This window comes from Lynx rufus, unplaced genomic scaffold (assembly GCF_022079265.1).
Source record: "Lynx rufus isolate CCGP_SWC_20201006 ecotype Redwood Valley unplaced genomic scaffold, mLynRuf1.p SCAF_6, whole genome shotgun sequence".
NCBI lineage: Eukaryota > Metazoa > Chordata > Mammalia > Carnivora > Felidae > Lynx > Lynx rufus.
Window position 1 is genome coordinate 106,475,304 of NW_025814878.1, and position 19,961 is coordinate 106,495,264.

General features: G+C 54.9%; 1 protein-coding gene across 5 annotated transcripts in view; it reads right to left on the bottom strand.

The window, feature by feature from the left end:
• FOXP4 (forkhead box P4) overlaps nt 1–14,817 on the bottom strand; it is a 51,651-nt gene extending 36,834 nt beyond the window's left edge. For all 5 annotated transcript variants that reach the window (XM_047102463.1, XM_047102465.1, XM_047102461.1 and 2 more), the window contains exon 1: nt 14,734–14,817. The gene's annotated coding sequence lies outside the window, so the exon portion shown is untranslated. The remainder of the gene's footprint in view (nt 1–14,733) is intronic.
• Between the last annotated feature and the right edge of the window lie 5,144 nt (nt 14,818–19,961).

Consider the following 19,961-nt stretch of genomic DNA (forward strand, 5'->3'; position numbering starts at 1 on the left):
TTCCCCCTCTCTGCATGGAGAGGTGGTCTTGAAGGTCTTATCTAACTTTGAAGCTCCAGGAGTAAAACTCCCTCTTCCGGCAGGTGCACCTGAAGCCACAGTGTTCTAGGGCCGGTGGGAGCCACCAAGGGTCCATTTGAATTACAGCTGTGGTCCCTCGCCCAAAGAAGGGCTCCACCCAACGTCGACCTGTGCTTCCTCCTCTGGTAATGGGGTGGGGGGCCCCCTCCAAGGGCCCCCTCTTTTTTTCACTCTGGCCCTTCCCTCTCTCTCCACACACTCCTCCCCCAGTCACCCGTTTCCTCAGCAAAGAGCAGCAGACACCTGCAGATGGGGAGAGAAGCTCTGGGAAGGAGACCATCTGGTTTCAAGGGCCAGCTCTGTGACCTTGGGCAAGTCACTGCCCCTTGCCCAAGCCACTGGGTTGGTCTTTCTTCCTTCGCACAGCAAGTAAGGGGGAAATTAGATCTTTCTAGGATTCGCTAAACATGGGGCCCTCATCCCCCACCCTCCGCCTTCCCTGACCCCTCTTCTACCACGTGTTGGGGGCAGGGGAAAGCGACTCAGGCCGGGTTGTTTTATGTGGCCTAGGATTTCTCTCTGGTTCTCTAGTCCCGCCCTTAGGCAGCTCCCTGTGTCCTCTCAGGGAACCCCTTGGGGAACCCGGGCACCTCAGCCTGGGGCCAAGCCCCGAAGCTCCCCCAGACATTGTCGGAAGGAAGGAAGGAAGCTGGGTCAAAGCCGCAGCCTTCTCTTCCTCTTTGGGGGAGGCAGCGGGCCCCTGGGGGCTCCCACTTCCCCTGAGGCTCCTGGCCCTTCGAAGAACCCCAGGGGGCACTTAACAAGGGAGGCCTCCTTGTAACTTTCCTGGTCCGCCTTGTCCCCTCCCAGGCCGGAAGTGACGAGTTCTACCCACCTTGCGGCTAAAAGGAGAACCCAAGGACTAGGGTGTTTTGGGGTGAGACGAAGAAGGACGGGGAGCCCCACACGCGGAGAAACCTTTATGCCTTTCCCGCGGGCACATATGGTGAAGGGAGTATTAATTACCGTAGCTTTTTAATTAACAATCGCTTAATCTGAGCGGTAACATTTGCCACGACACCCTGTGCCTCGCCGTGAACCCGCGCCGCCCGCCCTGCCAACTCATCAATTAATTTTTATTGACGTTTTCTTCCCCAAACAGGCACAATACCAGGGTTTTCCAATTAACACCTCCGCGATCTCTAATTAGTGCAATTAACAGACTGATGGATGCCCGGAGTTTACCCGCGAGGGAGGGAGGGAGGGAAGGGGGCGGGGCAGACCCCAGCGCACACGTGCATGCGCGCAGCTGGACAGCCGGAGGAGGCACTCCTAGCTTTAATCCGAGCAAAGCCGGTGGGGGCGTGACCACAGGTAACCTGTACCCATAGCAATGGTGGCGGTTTGAGATGAAATAAGCACACACGGTTTCCAGCGCTCCGCAAACCCATAACCTAGGCGGAGAGACAGCTGAAAGCCTGAGACTGGAAGTTGGGAAACCCGTCATCTTAGCCCCAGGTCTGTATCACTAACTTGCTGTGTGACTTGGGCCAAGTTCATTCCCCTCTTTTCTCCTCTGTATAACGGGGAAAACTAGACTAGATGCAGCTATCTATTTACAATGTGCACCCCTATCAGCTTCCAAGGAAGGTCAGGAAGCAGACTGCAATAAAAGGCGGATGAAGCTTCTTAAAATACAATGTCACTGGGTAGTAGAAAGGGAGAACGAATGGACCAAAACCTTAAGCCAGAGGATCTCAAACTTGAATACATCAGAATTACCTAGGTGGGCTTGTTAGAACACAGATTACTGGGCCACAGGCCCAGAGTTTCTGATTCAGTAGGTTGGGACCCAGCCTGAGAATTTTCATTTCTAAAAAGTTTCCACTTAAATGTTGAAGCCACTCATCCAAGACGACGGGTGTCCCCGATGATGGCCACTGACTTTAGTTTATGAGCTGCCTGGTGGCCAAAATGAGATGATCATCTCCAAGGCCATTTATTCATTCAATAGGGATTTAGTGCCTGCTTAAGACAGACACTGAGGGCAGCACCTGGCTGGCTCAGTTGGTGGAGCATGTGACTCTTGATCTCAGGGTGGTGAGTTCGAGCCCCACAATGGGTAAAGAACTTACTTTAAAAAAAATAAATAAACAGAAGACAAACAGTGAGGATCTATTTTTCAGGAAGGAACTTGGAATTTGGTCCCTGCCCTTTGCAGATTTAAAAATCTTGAACAAGGGGTGCCTGGGTGGCTCAGTCACCCAACTTCGGCTCAGGTCATGATCTCATGGTTCGTGGGTTCGAGCCCCACGTCAGGCTCTGTACTGACAGCTCAGAGCCTGGAGCTTGCTTCAGATTCTGTGTCTCCCTCTCTCTCTTCCCCTCCCCTGCTCACGCTCTCTCAAAAATAAATAAATGTTAAAAAACAGTTTTTAAAAAATAAAAATCTTGAACAAGCCGGTACAGTAGTGGCCAGCGTAGTGTCCTAGATGCTCTGAAGGCAACTTGTAATAACGGGGGTCCTACTCCCCGCACCCCTTTTTACTAGGTAAATCTAGCATTTGTCTTTTTTTTCCAGAATTTCCCCTTGTTTTTTTAATTTTTAAATTTATTTTGAGAGAGAGCATGAGATCATGACCTGAGCCAAAATCAAGAGTCGGACCCTTAACCAACTGGGCCACCCAGGGGCCCCAGGCATTTGTCATTTTGAACATTTAGCCACTAGTAGAGTTTTGGCCATGAACGGAGTTCTTCTCTCTCTTCCGGTGGATGGCCTGGGGCGTATTTCACCAGCAATGACCCTCCATCCGTTCACTGGTTCCACATATAGGTAAACGCCTACAGCGTGCGATGCTCTGAGTATGCAGACCTTCTATGCTGGGGCTTATGGTTCCCTTGAGGGGAGGCAGATGATAAATAAGGACGCAAATAAATAGATAGGCTCAAATAAAGTAGGTTCTATCGAATGCTGAGTACAGGGAATAAACAGGGGAATCTAATTTAAACGGGGCGGGGGCGGCGCAAGGAAGGCCTTCTTTTTAAGGAAATGGCATTTATGCTCAGAAATGAGAGATGAGTAGGTGTTGGCCAGGCGAAGTGTACACTGAATGCAGGGGAAACAGCATATGCAAAGGCCCTTATTTTATAAGAGAGGTTGCCAGTTTCAGACTTCTCCAGAGCTACAAGTCCTTGAAATGGACATACTGCTAGATTACATAAAAAGACGTGGGTACCACAGGGAACAGAGCATGAAGACAGCTTATATTTCCTTCTTTCTTTTCCTTTTTTTCTAGCTGTCCTACTATCAGATCTTACTTGTGTCAGGGACATAAAGCAGAGGGTTTTCAGAGCAATAAGCACTGACCTTACAAGTAACTGAAGGATGCTTCCCAATTTGTCATCCAAAGGCCCTGGGATTCCCCCTCCCTCATTCAGCTCAGGCCCCCAAGGCCTACTGGCTCAGGCTACCGGAAGAGCTGAGGGTTCAGAAGAGCTGAGGGTTCGTTCAGGCAGCAGCCACCTTTGGCCTTGGCCCTCCTTTGCTAGCCACTCATTTGCCATCCTACCTGCTGGCCCTTTTCTGGTCTCTTATTATCTTTGTAATGAGAGCACTGAGCAGTGAGGTCACCAGTCTGAGCCTTGGTTTCCTGATTTGGGGCTAATACCAATAAGCCTTCCTTTCAGGGTTGCTGTGATATCAAATAAAATACACTGCAGGAAGAAGGCATTCAGAGAAGGGTAGTTAGTATAATTACGGGGGCCCAGAAGGACCTGCTACAACTCAACTCTGAGTGGGCTATGGATTATGAGCCCATCCCCTTACCACAGCTCTTGGTTCAGCATTTGAGGAAAGTGAGGTAGGGCCCATGGGTGAGAATGTCTCTATAGTTCCAAAATGGGTCCCCAAACCAGAGAAGGATGATGTGAGTCTCGTCACTACCTGGCTTTCTGACTAAGCCAATTCCCCCCAAGAAGATGGGGGCTCTCCTGGGTTCCAGAAAAAGCTTAATCCCTCTCCAAGCCCATGTCCTGCCTATACTTCGCAACTCTCCCTAAATGACACACTAGCAGCCACCTGCCCCAATGTTAGGGACCATTCAAGACCTCTCAGCACAAAACTTTAGGGCCCGAGGAGCTTCGTGCAGGTGGCAGGGTGAGGACATGCCTCTCTAAAAGGCGGCAACGAGCCTCTGTGATTTGGAAGGTGAGCCGCCATCCTGAGCTGTTCCAAGTTCTCTGAGTTTCAAATAACTTTATTTCCCAATCGTAAAAGTAACAGACACTTTGGTAGAAAATTTTGAAGAGGTGAAAAAAAAAAAGTACAAAGAAAAAAAAGTCATACCCATAATTCTGCCACCCAGGGAGCTGGCCTGTTGGGATCTACCCCTTCTCTTCGTGTTCACCCTCTTTGGCATATAAACATTTAAAAAGTGAAATTGGGGTCATAATCTGTACATGGTTTGAATTTTCCTATTTTTCCACTCACCACTTACTATCATAACCATTTCCACATGACATCAAATATTTTAAGCAACAGTTTTTAGTGGCCACATAGTTGCTCAAATGGGCTGCGTCTTCCAGAACTTAGTTAGCCAATCGCCCAGAGTTGGATATCTAGACCGTTACCAATTTTTTTTTTTTTTTACTATGACTCTGCAATAAACACTCTTCTGTGAACGGAATACTCTACATTTCTAACTATTTGTTTACGATACATGTTTAGGTAGAACTGCCTCTTTTTAAGGCTGTTAATGCATTTGTTCCCCACTTGATGTCCAAAAACTTGGTACCAATTTTATCCTCCCTTCAGCAATGCACCCATATCCTGGAGGACTTATAAGCCCCTCACCTTTTCCGCATTTTCCCTCCATTTTCCTCAGGTCTGTCTCCAGAAGACTCTCAGATCCTGTATAAAGTTCTCAAAACGCAACACTGTCAAGTCTGGGTGAGTTGACAGGGTACAGCTGGCTGGTGGCCCTCTGAACACAGGGGGGTCTGGGCATATGGAGGGAAGAAAGCACAGCCCTTGCTTTTGGGGGGCTTACCAGTTGGTGGAGGAGAAAGGGAGACATGCAGGCAAACAGGGTGTTAAAACAACAACAACAAAACAAAAACAGTACCTAGGCTCCACCCTGGATCAATGAAATTGGACTCTGGGGTGTGGGACCCAGGCGTGGATAATTTTAAAATCTTTTCCAAGTATTCTAAACTTCAACTGCAGCCAGGGTTGAGAACCTCTGCTCTATACAACACACAACTTTACAAATGTTATGTTAAATTGACACGGGGGGGGGGGGTGGGGGGGGGAGGGGGAGGTGGGCTGGCTATGGGTGCCTGGAGGGAATGCTCCAGGGAAGCCTACTCTGGGAAGGCTCCTCCGGTGGGAGGTGACTTCTAAGCTGAGTCACAAGGAAGTGAAGACTAGGCACACAATTTGTGACTCTATTTTATTTTAATAACAACCATTCCACTCGCAGAGTCCTTGGAAGCCCTTTCCCACACCCCTGTCATCTCCCGTCTTCATACAATCTGGCATACATTTGACAGACGAAGGAACCATTCTTTGAAGATGCCTAGTGACTTGACGAGGTCACCTGGCTGCTAGAAGTCTGAGCCAAACTGAAACCCTACAGCTCTTCTGACTCCCAAACCAGTGCTCTTCTCCTGACTCCCACCTCAGAAGCCGCAAGCCTCGCTTGGGGCAGTCACTCTGCAATCTCCCTGGGATCTGAACCTTTCCTCACCATTGCCACCCACCCACCCCTGCACAGTGGACTTTCTCCCCTGGCTCTGGCCCTAAAATGCTTCCACCAGGCCCTAGCAAGGTGGCCTCCCTCAACACTCCTTTTTACAACCAGACCAAGAGGAAGAATTAACAATGGAAAAAAAAAAAAAAAAAAAGGAAGAAAGAAAGAAAGAAAAAAGAAAGAGAACCAAAGATCCCACTCCATCTCATTAAGAAAGTAAACATAAGAGCCATCTAAGTGTCTAATTAAGCTTCTAATTAGTCCCTGCTTGTTACTAATGCAAATTAGATTACTCCGCTTAACTACAGCATGTCCACAACACCCTTGTTAATTGCGGCCTTTTGAAATTAAATTACTCCCTAATTAGCATATCAAAGCCATTGATTCGGAGCTGGGAAAGATGAGGGCAAGAGAAGCCGAATGCCAAGTTTGGTTAATCAGAGATGGCTAATTAAATAGTGACGTCTTACGTGGGGGGGCCTGCTGGTTAAGGGGTGGGGGCGACTCATCCAGGGCCTGAGTGGCCATCTGGAGCCTGGTTCTGGTAGTGCCCTTGGCACCAGGGGGCTCCCGTGAGCAAAGGAGGGGCTCTGGCCAGCCTGGGACAGATCACTGGTCTGGCCCTTCCTGGGACCTTGACTGCTTTAGGCCTAACCTGTCCCTGACAGGCCCTGGGCCCTCTCTCTGTCTCCCCTCACGATATTTAGGTGTGGCATTTACAGGGATCTTGGGTACCAACTCAAGGGGCATCTAAAACACAGCCACATCCGAATACATAAGATTCAGCATCCTTCCTCACCTCTTTCCCTGTTCCAAATGAGTTCCAGAAAGGTGACTTGTGCCTAGTTCTTCTCTAGTCCCCACCTGAGATTCCATTCTTGGAAGAGAGTCTCCCCTCCCCCAACAAAAAGTAAATAAGTTTGGGGGACAGGGAAGAGGGTGATGATGACTTTCACAGACAGGCTCACCTGGGCAGGGATGGGCTGGTTTTAGCTTCAAACAGGCTCCTGGAGACACAAGACCCTGTAATTCCTGCCATGGTAGAAAACAGGACAATTGTCCCCCACCATCCGTTTTTAACAGGTGTGTGGGAATTCGATTGGGGTCAGGGTGTCCTTAAAGGTCTTCTCTGAGCTCTAGTGGAGAGCTTGCAGAGTTTCGGAGACCACCCCCCTTCCCCCAGCTCTTCCTCAAAGAATACTGAAGACAGGTGAAATCTCCAAGACAGAGCTACTAACCAAAATGCCCTCAGGGGCAAGGCTGGTCACCTAGGAGGGCAGGTGAGAAGTGCAGGGCACTGAATCCCAGTCTGTCTTTACCACACCCAGAAATGCAGGCTGACTGTTGACAGGGTTCCGGTTTTTCAAAAGAGGCTAAAGTGGGGATATTTATGTGAAACGTGCCGTTGTAATAAACTTTGTGTGGGCCAACAAAAAACTCATAGGGGGTAAAGTTAGTCAATTTGTGACCTCGGCCCTTGTGGCCAGCATTCCAGAGAGGCAGGTTCCAGGTAACTATGTGGCCCCGGGCAAGTTACATTTCCACTCTACCCCCGGGTCCCTCGCTCGCCAATTCAGAGTAACGCGTATCACTGCCTAGAGGATCTCTCAGGGGTGTTATGAGGATCAGAACAAGAAAGTATGTGAAACGGCAAGGCCCGGCTCCTCAGTCAGGGTCTGGTGACCACTTAGTTGTACCCTGTACCTGCCACAGCCCCCTCCCAGATCAGGATGTCTTCTAGAACCTTCCTCTCTCATCTTCCATTTACCTTCTTGTTCCTTCAGATGCCTGCCTCAGCTCTTGGGCAGCCAGGAGGTAGCACACATCTGTGCCCTCGCCCCCTACAGTGATCGGCTCTAGCAGGGGCAATGGCTCCTAACTGCCTCTTCTAAAAAAAGATGAATGAACAAAATCCTGATGGCTGACATGTCCCTAGCCTGGTCCTCCAGTGTCCCCTCCCCCATCTAGGGTGCGGGTGTCTAGTGGGAGAAGCTCCTTGGAGTCTGTCCCTAGTTCTCCCTCCCCCAGTCCTCCTCTCCAAGTTTCTCACCAGCAGCCCCTGGAGTGCACAGGGTCAGGGTCAGGGTCAGGGTCAGGGCCAAATTCCCAAAGGGTGAGGTTTTGTTGATTTAAGGAGGGGTGGAACAGGGCCCAGGAGAGAGGACCTATCCCCCTCCCCAGCTCAGAAAGGGTGAAGCCCAGGGAGTGTCCAGTCCATGGGTACCATCCAAGCCAAACTGGGCAAAAGGGTTCCCAGCGGTGGTTTTAGAAAATAAGTGGAATAAAAGCAAGGCAGAAACAGAGAAATGGGGGGGGGAGGGAGAGGCTGTCCTGATGTGAGGGGGAGGGCAGAACGGCGGCATACAAGGGCCAAGCTGCAGCCTGCCTTGCTGAGCTCTCTCTCCCAACGAGATTCAATTAATTGATAACAAGAGGCATCAAATTAATTTCTGGAGGATGTGAGATTCTGATGAAGGGAAATCTCGTCGATGGAGATCGGGCAGGAGGGGGGGCGGGCAGCACCCCCCTTTTAATCAGGCTCCGCTGCCTAATTGGGAAGGAGGAGACCTGACTGGGCCTCGGGTTGCCTGCCCCATGTTCCACAGCGCCCCTTTTGGGAAAGAGTGGCAGAGGCAGTAGGCTCCAGGCGGGGGAACAAAGGGGGAGTGCACTGAGACCTTCCAGTCTCTTCTCCGCCCGATGCCCAACCCGCAGTTTCGGCCTGCAGAGGCCCGGGAGAGGAGCCCACGGGTGATCCCTCATCCTCTGTGCAGTTAGGAAAGCCAAGGCCCAGAGAGAAGTTGGCCATGCCTAAGGTCTTAGAGGGAATTAGGAAGCTGGTAGCAGTGTGACGACTGGTGAATCCAGACCTTGTTTACCACCCAGACCTGCGAAGTCATCGCCAAGAGAGTAGAGTGCAGCACACGGGCACAGGCGCCCTCCCAGTGGCTAAAAGACAAGCAGCCCCCCTTCCAACGTTCCCTAGACCCCCAGGCCCTGGGCGGAGTGGGCCCCGTGCCCCAGGCTCTTTCTCCGTGCTGCATCCCCGAGCTCAGGTCTAAGAGATTAAGGAGCTTCCTGCAACTTGCACTGATGCGCTCGCAGAAGCTCAGGAAAAGTCTGGGGAGGCAAGCAACCCAAAGCAAGCGTGCTGAGCTGGGGAGGGGAGACCAGTAGCCCTGGCTCTCAGGGGTTGTGGGGGGTGGGGCGGATATCCCGGAGGCTTCCTAAAGGAGGGATTCTCCCAAGAGGACCAACTCTACATCCTTAACAAGACCCGACCTTCCCAAGAGCCTCCTGCTCCGATCCAGTGGTGTGGAAGCCTTGAGAAGATAGGGAGCTTCTCCAGCGCTCCGGCTTTGCTCCCTAAGTGCTTACAGCTGCAGCCACTCCCTGGGTGTCCCACAAATCCTGCCATTCAATCTCTCCCCCAAATCTCTCCCCAGATTTGCGCACGCCCTTCCTTGCAGGGTGCGGATGCACATCTGCCCAGGGCACTTTTGAAGGAAAGGAGGAAGTACACTGCTACCCTTTTTTTGGACCACTTTCTTTCAGCCTCGGTCTCCCGGAAGGGTGGGCTCCAGAGCTGGGGGACCCAATCGGAGGGAGCTCACTGGGTTGAGGAAATAAGAATGGGAGCCCCCCTCTCCCACCCACCCCCACTCCAGTTCCCCTTCACACAGTGCAGCCCTCCTGAGGGCTCTCCCAGGCCAACGCAGGCAGCTGGCCGCCCCTGGGGGGCATCAGGACCAGAGCACAACAGTCCCTATCTGCAAGATCAGCCCTGGGGCACCTGCTCCATTTCTGATTTTCCAAGTTGCCACGGACCAAGTCACCTCTTCCCCTCGACCCTCTTGCTTGCCACTGCACACAGTAAGTGCTCCACAATGTTTGTGGAGTGGAGACCAGGACTCCCTGAGTCACCTGCCTTCTAGTCACCATCATTTGTCCCTCCTTTGCTGTCAGTGAGAATTCTAGGTAACTTCCACCTACCTTGAACAAATGCCAGAGGGTCGCTATTCTACCCACTCCACTCTTACTGTCTGAGGAAAACCCACCGTCTCGCCCCCATTTGCCCGGCAGCCCAGGTCAGGTGCCATCGGAATCAGTTCTGAGTGGGAGAGAAAACATTATTTACCTCTGTCCAGTACCACCAGTGAGCCCAATGGCCCTCAGGTCCCAGCTCTAGAGGCTCCAGCTGGGCAGAGGATGGGCACAGGATGACCGGTGAGGTCAGCAGAGCTACTGAGATTCTGGGCCCAGGCTGCATGGTTCTGGTCAGGGTGGGGAGAAGGTGCTGGGAGGCCCTGGACTGAGGGACAGCCTGGCAAAGGCCTGGAAAGGAGGAGATTTGGGACAAGGATCGAGGGAAGGAAGGCCTCCACGAGACCCAGGCCTGGATGGCCCCCTCAAGGCACAGGACGCTTGGTCTCACAGCCCAACATCCCATGGCCCTGTCTACATGTGCACTTTCTGTGCTGGGAGCTCTAGATTTCTAGCTCAGGCAGGCATGCCCCGAGCTCAGACTCCTGAGGGACCTGCCCAGACCACTGCATCGGCAGCCACAAGGTTTGGAGTCACAGGGTCCCTTCCTGCTGTGATCCTGGCAAGGTGGGACTGGCAATGGGTAAAGAAGGTATGCGTTCCCATGGACAGTCCAGTAAGGCAGTGCAAAAAGCCAGAAGCTTTAAGTTGAAGTTTCTTTTTGCTTCTTTGAGATGATCCATCCATAGTAGGTCCCAAATTGATCTCAGATGGGTGGCCAAACTTCCAGAAGACTGTGTAGGCTAGGGTTCCAAGCCCCAGAAGTCTCCCTTTTTGGAGAGAGATGGTGTCAGCCATTTTTCCTCCTCTACACCCCGGGGGGAATTCTCCCTCCCGTTTCTTATTTGTCTCTATGAGCACCTTAAAAGGGCATGGTGGGGGGTGGGGGGTAATGTATGACTGGACTGTTCCAGGGTTATGTGTGGGTGGGAAATGCCAGATTCTGAACCTAGACCCTCCCCGCTTAAAGGGAAGGCAGGAGAAGAGAACATAGCCTCGTCACCGGAGGGGAGAGGGGCGGCCCAGGCCTGAGTTTGTAAAGGAGTGAGGGGGGAGTTGACAGGCCCTCCGCATCCCCTCCTTTCTCCCTTCCCCACGGCAGAGCCCCAAGCCGTACTGGCTGCACCAGGAGTTGGGAGCCCCATATTTTATTCGCTGTGGAACATCAGACAAGTTGCTTCTTCTCTCTGGGCTTCATTTTCCCAGCCCATGAGATGGAGGTTAAAACTCAAGCATTTCCAACATGCTGTCCACTGTGCAGGCTGGCGGTGCTGGGAATCTAATGATAAAAGTCACCGTTGGTCAGCGCTACCATGTGCCAGGCACCGTGGTACAGATTTTACATACACTCTCCCGTTCGACTCCCAAAAGGATCCTCTAAGGTGGATATTATTGACCCACTTTACACATAAGCAAACTGAGGTTCCAAGAGCTTAATTGAGTTCCCCAGAGTCCCGTCACTGCTGGCCAGTTCCAAAGCCTTTTCCACTCTGACCCATGGTCTGCCCTGGGCAGGCCCTGAGTTCCTTGCCCTGGGATCCAGAGTTCTGGAACCAAGTCCAAGGAAACCATTTCAGCCAATGGAATCCTGTCAAAAGTGGCATCTGCCTGGCCTTGGTCTAGGGAAGCTGGGAGAGTTCTAAGATCATGAAGGGACATGGCGTGGAGCTCCTTGGGTAGAAGAAATTAGTATTTTGCACAGTTTAGGCTAGTAGGAAAGTAAAGACGCTGTGCTCAGGATAGGCGTGGAGGGGCCTGGATTTCAGCTGGAGAGACAAGCAAACCACCAAGGCGGTGGGGTGGTGTAGTGAAGGGTTAGGATGTAGGAAAGGCGGGTGCAGCCATTGCCAGACCCGGCCAGCGGAGCAGGGAAGTCTTCTTGAGGAAATGACCCCTCCTTCCCCTCACGTCTCACACCTCTCCTCTGAAACAGACACCCTGCTCCCACTCTCCTCTCCCTGATGTGATACCTTACCTGTCTCTCCTACCCTGACAATATGAGGATCAGAGAGCAGACCTCAGCCTTCACGGCTTGGGCACTCTAGTGCCCAGCCTGGGACCTGCCGGACAGAGTAGGGGGGCTCAGCAAACACTTAGGGTATTACTGCATCGAAGGAAGCCCCCCACCCCCACGTCCTCCGGCTTTCTTCCCCCTAAGGAAGAGGTGTGTTTGGAGTAGGGGCCCAGCAGGATATGCACATTCCTGGCAAGAAGGGACCTACCTGCCGGCAGCCAGAAAGGAAGTTTCTGGCCAAAGGCGGAGGAAAGGGGGCGGGGGTGTTGGTGTGTAGGTGTGAGAAGGGCACCCCCACAAAGGGACAGGGGCTGTCACAAGTTGAGCCCAACCTGCCCCTACCCCTGGCATACCCCAGCACTGGTGTCAGACCTTTCTCTCCCCAGGACTCAGTGGTTCCCCAATTCTATAAGTCCTGGGAAACCTGCCCAGGATTGGAAGAAGGATAGAAAACCCCACCCAGAGACCCAACGGCTTAGTGCCAAAGGAGAAGGTTCCTGTGGTCTCCCCTAACTTAGTGCTCAGGCTGGGACCAGGGTAAGGTAGTGGCCGGAGGGTCTGGGAGGAGATTCAGATCCTATTGGGGTCCTGAGTATGTCTGGGGGACAGGACACCCACAGCATCGCTTCCTCCCCATGCTACCTTGCCCCGTTGACAAGAGTGGCTAACACCCCATAGGGAATCCGCCCCCCCCCCCCCCGCCAGGGCACATCCCTGCTTTTGAGAGGCTCAGATCTAAGGTAGCCAGAGCAAGCAAGCTGTCCAGGTGCCTACAACAGTCTCGGGACCCTCCCTCCAGCCTGCCAGGTGACAAAGAGCCCCAGAACCCCCGGCAAGACAAAGTTTCTTAAGTTTAAAACAAAACAAAGCCAGCCTGCAGACTTCCCCCATCCCCAAAGCAATTTTCTGCGGGGTAGCATGCGAGGCTTGTCTGGGATAGGGGCTGTCTGAAGCCAGTGTCTCTCTCTCTGGGGGGCATTGGAGACACTGCCATCCCTGCCTTCCGGCCCCTGCGATCACCCACTAGCTCACCAGGAGACTCAGGGGCTTGAAATGCTCAGCATGGAAGCGTTCAGTCCCAGTTCTCTGCTGAAAGTGAGTTTCTGGGTTCAAGCCTGGGTTACCCACTCCGTTTGCCCAGTGGGACTGGTCAAACCCTCTAGCAGCTACACGCCATATAGACGGCCGGCTGCCCCTTCTTCCTGCGTGGGAGATGGCGCACCCTGGCCAGTCTGTGGCTCCAACCCCAAGCTGCCCCTCAAGCTTCACTCCTGGGGCCTTAATCCCAGACCCAACACAGCTCACCCTGGGACAATCCAGGTGGTGCTTTAAGCCGGGGGATAAAGATGTTGAAGTTCAAGTAAAAACCCGCATTGGCCAAAACGCTCCTGGGCTTTCTCAGGAACACCCCCCCGCCCCCCCACTGCGTGACAGCTTCATACTCCGGTTTGCTCTTTCAGGTCCCCACCTGAACCCCTGCTCCAGCCTCAGCGGCCAATCCGCAGGGAGACCCGGTGCTAGGGTGCGAGGCACGCGGTGATCTCCAGACGCCTTAAACCCCAGGCGCCCAGTGAGGGAGGAAATCCACCAGGCGGGGGTTGGCAAGAGAAGCCGGGGTGCAAAAGGGATGAGCCGGTCGCTCTGCAGGCTCAGGGGGGCCGCATTCCCATATCATCTTCCCCCAACCTAGATAGTCTGGGTGAGACGCGGACGTGTTCACGAGGTATCCCAATTGTAGAGAAGGAATCCGCAGCTGTTAGGGCCTCTGTCTCAGAATCCGCGTCCCGCGAAATCACACCGTTCTTTGCCGGGGAGGCCGGGACCCCGGGTCGCTCAGGGAGCCCCGCATTCTAGCGCCACAGGCTTTGCCCGGGCTCAGCTCCAAGTTAGTTTGTTTGGCGTTGATGGGGAGCGCGAGGCCAGAGCGCCACGGGGTGACCGCCGGTCAAAGAGAGGCGTCCGTGGGGGGGGGGTCGTCCCGCTTGGGCTTGGTCACTTGGGAACCCTCTTCCCTGGAAAGAACCCTGCTGCCATCCTCCCTTTCTCCCCACCATGGTGAGGTGGAGGGGGGGTGGGGGTGGTTCTCCCTAAATGCGGTGAATAAAGGTATCTGCCGGGTCTGTCCCCCGCCCTCCAGCACAGGCGCACAAAATCACGGGGGCCGTTTCCAGACGTTCTCAAGTCCCCAAGAAGTTTTCCGCTCAATCTCCGAGCTGACCGAGCGATGGAGGAAAGGGGTTGACTGGCCCCGGAGCCTCCAAGGTGCGACCCCAAGAAAAACAAGTCTGCCTCTCACTCGAGGCGACGCGGCGGGTGCCACCGAGGTCCCCCCCCCATCTGCCTCCGGCGCGTCTCGGGGAGTGCTGGACAGACTGGGGTTGGGGGAGCTGGCGCTACCACTTCCCTCCCCAGCTCTGGAAAGTCCGGGCCGGGAAGTACTCTTTGTTTGACTCGGGCGGGGGACCGGGGGGGGGGTCGCGCCCCCTTACACCCCACTCCCAGCGGTCAGGCCGGGAGGGGGCGGGGCCCAGATTCTGGGGGGGAAGGGCGGGCCTCAGTAGCCTTTCCAGCCAGCACCCCCGCCCCAGCCGACCTCCGGCTGCCCCCACCTCCCGCCGCCGCGCAGCAGCCCCCACCTGTTCCCAAGGCGGCTCTGGGCCGCGGGGGCCCGGGCCGGGGGCGGGGTGTGGTGGCGGCGCGGGGTCAGGGCGCCGCAGCCGGCCCCGGCTGGAACAAAGTGCGCCGGCCTGGGCCCGGCTCCTCCCGGCGCCCGGCGCGTCTCCGGCGGGCAGTTTGCAAACACAAAGTGAGCCAGTGAGCGGGGAGAGAGTGCGCGAGCTAGGGAGTTGGTCTGGTCGCCGGCCCAGCCCCCACCCGCGTCCCCGGGCTCGGCCCGCCACCTACCTGTCCGGCCCGGCCGCTCCGTGCGGGCTCCGGCCCGTCAGCCCGCGCGGGGCATGGGGCTCGCTCGGGTCGCAGCCCGGGCCCGCCGCCGCCCGCTGGGGCTGCCCCTCCGCGCCGCCCGGCGCCGCGCAGCTCCCGGGCGTCCTCCCTCCGCGCCGCGCCGCGCCGGCCGCCGCGCGCCTTAGCCCCGCCGGGGCATCGCACTTTGTGGGCAGCTCGGCTCGCTCCGGCGGTGCTCCTCCTTCCCGGTCCTCCCGCGACGCTCGTTCGCTCGCTCCGGCTCCGGGGCTCCGGGACCCCGGCGTCCCCGCCCCCGGCCCAGCCCTGGTTCCGGCCCGGGCTCCTCCCCGCCGCGCCGCCGCCGCCTGCGCCGCGCCCTCCTCGCGGGCTGGGGGCTCCGTCCCGGCCGCCGGCCGCGCTGTCCGGTCCGCAGGGGCGGCCGGCTCTGGACTCCGAGGGGCTGCGACTGAGCCCGGGCTGCGAGTGGCTGCGAGCGGGCGGCGCGCGGGCGGGGCGGGAGGGGGCGGGGGACGCGGGGTGGAGGGGGAAGGAGGGAGCGCGCGGAGAGCCGAGGAGGAGGGAGCGAGCGAGCGGCGGAGGGAGGGGAGACCAACTTCTAGCGCTACCATAATTCGCCTAAAGCAGGTGCAGCCGCTTTCACCCGGCCAGGCCGCCGCGGCGGGCGAGAGAACACCACGTGGAGCGAACTTTAGGGGAAGGAAAGTGGGGACTTGGGGAGAAGACACGGGACTGCGGCCCTGAGAAAGCCGGGAGGTGGAGAGACCCCAGGGATCCTCTCTGCCCTCGCGAATCCTGTGGCGCGCTTGGCAAACCCCAGCTTTTCCCTGGAGTCTGGAGGTACGGCCGAGCCCTGCTCCCACACGGTTCATTGGTTCCCAGCGGGCTGCTCTCGGCGCGGGGAGTGGCCGGGGGCTCGGAGCCCGGGGCCGGTGTCGGCCCGGGTTCTTCCTGGCCTCCCTCCTGCTCGCCACTGCGTGGGGGCTGGAGGTGAGCTTTCTGACCCGGGGGTGGGGGAGGCGGGGAGGCTCCTTCTGGGCTTTGTGAACGCTCACCCCCGGCCAGCGCTGACTCCCTTTCCGGAAGGGGAATTTCCCAGAAAGTGCTCTGCGAACCGGTGAAGAAGGGGCCCAAAGCCGGATACACGCGGGAGAAGCGAGGTGCAAAGTCGAGGCAGTTATCCGGGCAAATTAGATGACAAAGCTCAGCGCAGAGCCTTTGCCTGGGGGGCTGGAAGGGTGGGGTGGGGGGCTGGAGAGAGAGTGGTGGAGGCCGTGGCGTGTGTTGGGTTTCGGTGGGGGCAGGGATGGGGTGGGGGGAGTCCAGATGGGGAAAGGCCCAAATTCCAACGCAGAAGGGTTTGCTGGTAGCAGCCGCTCTGCTCAGAGACCCGTGGAAATCTGAATAAATCTTCCACCCCCCAAACATCTCCTGTCTGTCTCCGTGTTGCGCGTGGGGAGAGGTGAAGGACGCCCCCAGAGATCTTCAAGGAGTGCCCGTGAGCAAGGGAGGAGGGCAGGAAGACGGTGGTTCTTGAAGGCTCTCCTGGTCCAAATCACAGGAGGCAGGTGGAGATAGGGCAGGCACATTGAGGCCCCTGTGGAATGTGAGCTGGGTGTCCTCAGGGTGAGTCAGTCCTGTGGCCTGGGGAGAGAAGGGTTTCTCAGAGGAGAAAGTCTTTCCAATGGGGCTTGGAAGAAAAGGATGTCAGGAGAGGAGGCTCCCTTTTGGGTTGTTCATCAATTATTCCATCCCTCTTCTGTTGGGTACAAATAGTCAGAAGTAGTTGTAAGTTAGTGGTGCCTGTCCAGGTCCAGAATCCTATGTATTTGCCTTGCTGTGTGGGCGTGATGGGCATATTTAGGTCCAGCTGGAACCATCCGGGTATCTAGGTGTGAGATTGTTGGAAGGAGTGTTCTAAGGGTCATTCATGTGGGCGCCACAGTGTCCTTCCCAGCGCAGCCATGGCAGTAGCAATAACCACAGCAAATGTTCGAGTCCTGCCACAGGCCAGGCAGAAGACACGTGTCATCTTCTCAATAACCTGATGAGGTGGATAGTGCCGTCATGCCCATTTTACAGAGGAGAAAGCTGAGGCACGGAAAGATGAAGTCATCTGCCCAGGCTTACAGAGCTGGTAAGTGGTGAAGCAGGATTCCAACCGGAGCCGCTTCCAGGAGGACAGGGAAGAACCTCACGGAGGCTTCTAGAGCAGTACTGCTGGGGTCTTACCTGAGGAGGAGTGCGGTTGCGGAGGAAGGAAGCTCTTGATAACGTGATCCAATTTATCTTCCATGGGGAGTCAGCTCTGGTGGGAGTCAGGATGGGTGGACAGGTCTGGGCCAGGCCTGGGGCTGGCAGGCCCTCGTGTAAGCCCAGCTGGGCAGTGGCCGTGCCCCTCAGGCCTCCTTCCCATCATTTTTGCGGAGGCTTGGGGTGGGGTGACATCTCAGGACTTTCAGTGGAAAAGAAGGGATTTTTGCAGAGAGGAGGTGGGGTGGGCTTCTCCACCTCTTTTCTGGCTCTCAGCCCCAACAAGTCCTTTCCACATGGCTTTCTTGGAGCAGCCCTCCGTACCTCCCACACGGGCTCCCTTGCCCCAATAGAGTTCCCTGGGTTGTTTTGGCTTTCATTTCAGGTTACCGGTCATCTCCAGGCCAACTCAGTTTCCAGCACCCTGTGAGTCACATTAGGGACACGAGAGAGGCAAAGATCCTGTCTTATCCTCCCCTAAAGGGCATTTTGGTGAGGAAGGCGAGGCCTCACCAGAAAAAGGTACAGAATTAACACAGTGAAATCAAAGCAGCCAGTTCAAAGCTCTTCCTTCTGGTACAAGAGCTCTGAGAAAAGGTTCAAAAGAGTAGCCCTTGGGGGCGCCTGGGTGGCTCAGTCGGTTAAGCAGCTGACCTCGGCTCAGGTCATGATCTCATGGTTCGGTTCGTGGGTTCAAGCCCTGCGTCGGGCTCTGTGCTCACAGCTCAGAGCCTGGAGCTGGCTTCAGATTGGGCTGGTGTGAGGCGGCCTTGGGTTGAACTTCAGCCTCTGTCTTTGCCAGCAGTGTAACCCGGGCAAGTTACGTGATGTCTGCGCCTTAGTTTCCTCGTCCACGACACTGAGAGAATGGCTCCTTAGATGGTTGGCAGGACAGGGCACGGGCAAATCATCCAGCTTTCCACAAATGCTCCCTTTCCCTTTTGTAAATCCCAGTTTCCTCACCTACAAATGCAGAATTCCGACCTCACAAAAATGCACATCATGCATACAACAGCCGTTGATCCTTACTAGCTGCTGGCTGCATGCCAGCCACTTGACTCACATGCTTTTGAGCTCTATCACCCCAGACATGGTGGCTCTTCTCGTTTTATAAGTGAGGCACTTGAGGTTCAGAGAGGTCAAGCAACTTGCCCCACGCCACACAGCTGGGAGGTATTGCAGCAGGGGTGGGCTCCCAGATCTTCCTGCTCCCAAGCAGAAGCTCCTCCCCCGGGGTCCACTGCCTCCCTGTTGTGGGGATGAAGTGGGCTAGTGGGTGAGCTCATTCCTCATACCAGCCTGACGCTCCTGCGTGGTGGTGGGTGTGTGTCCAAAAATAGTATTCTCGTTAATCCCACAGTCCCAACACATCTAGGCCCAGATACTTTATGTTTCCGTTCATCTGACCGACTGGGTCTTAACTTTTTTTCCCTCAGCCTTATTGCGGAATTAAACTTTCCAGCCTAACACGGCAACTCCAGTCCTAAAATGCAGACATGTTCACCAGAAGACGTACACAAGGATGTGCCCAGCAGCACTGCAATAAGTAGACGTATCAGGGTATTCTCATACACGGGCGAGTACTTGGCAAGGAGAATGAATAAGCCGTCGCCACGCACAGCACCGTGGAGGAATCTCACGCACAGAATGTTGTGCATAAGAACAAGACAAGCCGTAAGAGAAAGCAGCCAGTGTGAATCCATTTATCTGAAATTCAAAAACTGGTCGGATTGATAACATTAGAACTCAGGAGAGAGGGGACATGACTGGGAGAGGGTACAAAGGGGTTCCGGGGTGGGGGGGGGGATCTGGGCATGGGCATGTTCTGAGTTTGTTTTTTTTTTTAATGTTTATTTATTTATTGAGAGAGAGAGAGAGAGAGAGAGAGCGAGTGGGGAGGGGCAGAGAGAGAGGGAGACACAGAATCCGAAGCAGGCTCCAGGCACTGAGCTGTCAGCACAGAGCCCATCGCGGGGCTCAAACCCACACACCGTGAGATCATGACCTGAGCCGAAATCAAGAATCGGAGGCTTCACTGACCGAGCCACTCAGATGCCCCTGTTCGGGGTTTTTTGGATTTGGGAGTTGGTGGCACGGTTCTGCTCACTGTGTGAAAATTACTTGAGCTGATGTGTCCTTCTGATTTGCGTGCCTTTCTTCATGCTTCAACTAAAAAGCTTCAGCGTTGTTGCTGATAGAATTGAGGACCTCTCCGTATCCCTTTTAGTCTTTCTCTATCCTTCCCTTGCCAGAGGTAGCCACTTCCTTGCAGTTGGAGGGAGCCCTCCCAAATTAAGTTTTATACTATTCATCATTTAGTGTCGCTTGGGTATCATGAAATTTTAAATAGAAGGTATCTTTCTGCTCCTTGCTTTTACTTTTTGTTCTTGGTGTTTATTACTGAACTCCATGCTGGGGAGATTAATTTAGGTTTGCTACATGTATCTCTAGGTCAATCATTGAAAAGGCTGGTGGAGAGCATTCCACTCTAGCAGGTGCCCTGGTTTCCTTGCCCAGCCTCCCAGTGATGGACAGTTGAGTTGTTTCCAACCTTTGGCCATTGTGGTCACACTGCAGTGGGCTTCCTGCTGTGTCCACCTCCCCTCCCCCATCCCACCCCCCGGGGGCCTTCTGTTTCTCTCTCCTCCTTTGCCTCCTGCTCAATCAAGTTGTTCCCCTTTCCGCCTGTGGTTCCTCCACTCTGGAATCTTCTCCCTTCCTCATTTCCCAGCTGCTCCTCCCCACCCTGCTTCCCAGTCTTTCTGACTCAGAAAGACCCCGGGTCTGTGCTGGGTGGAGGTGGGGGAGGGATGGAAGGGGGCAGCCTTTTCCTTTGCCACAAAGGCCTCCGTTCCGCAAGATAAATGATGATTTAAACAAAGAAATATTTCATTAAGGGTTGATATCTTAATGAACTGTGCCAGGAACCCTCAAGACACTCTCTAGACACACACACA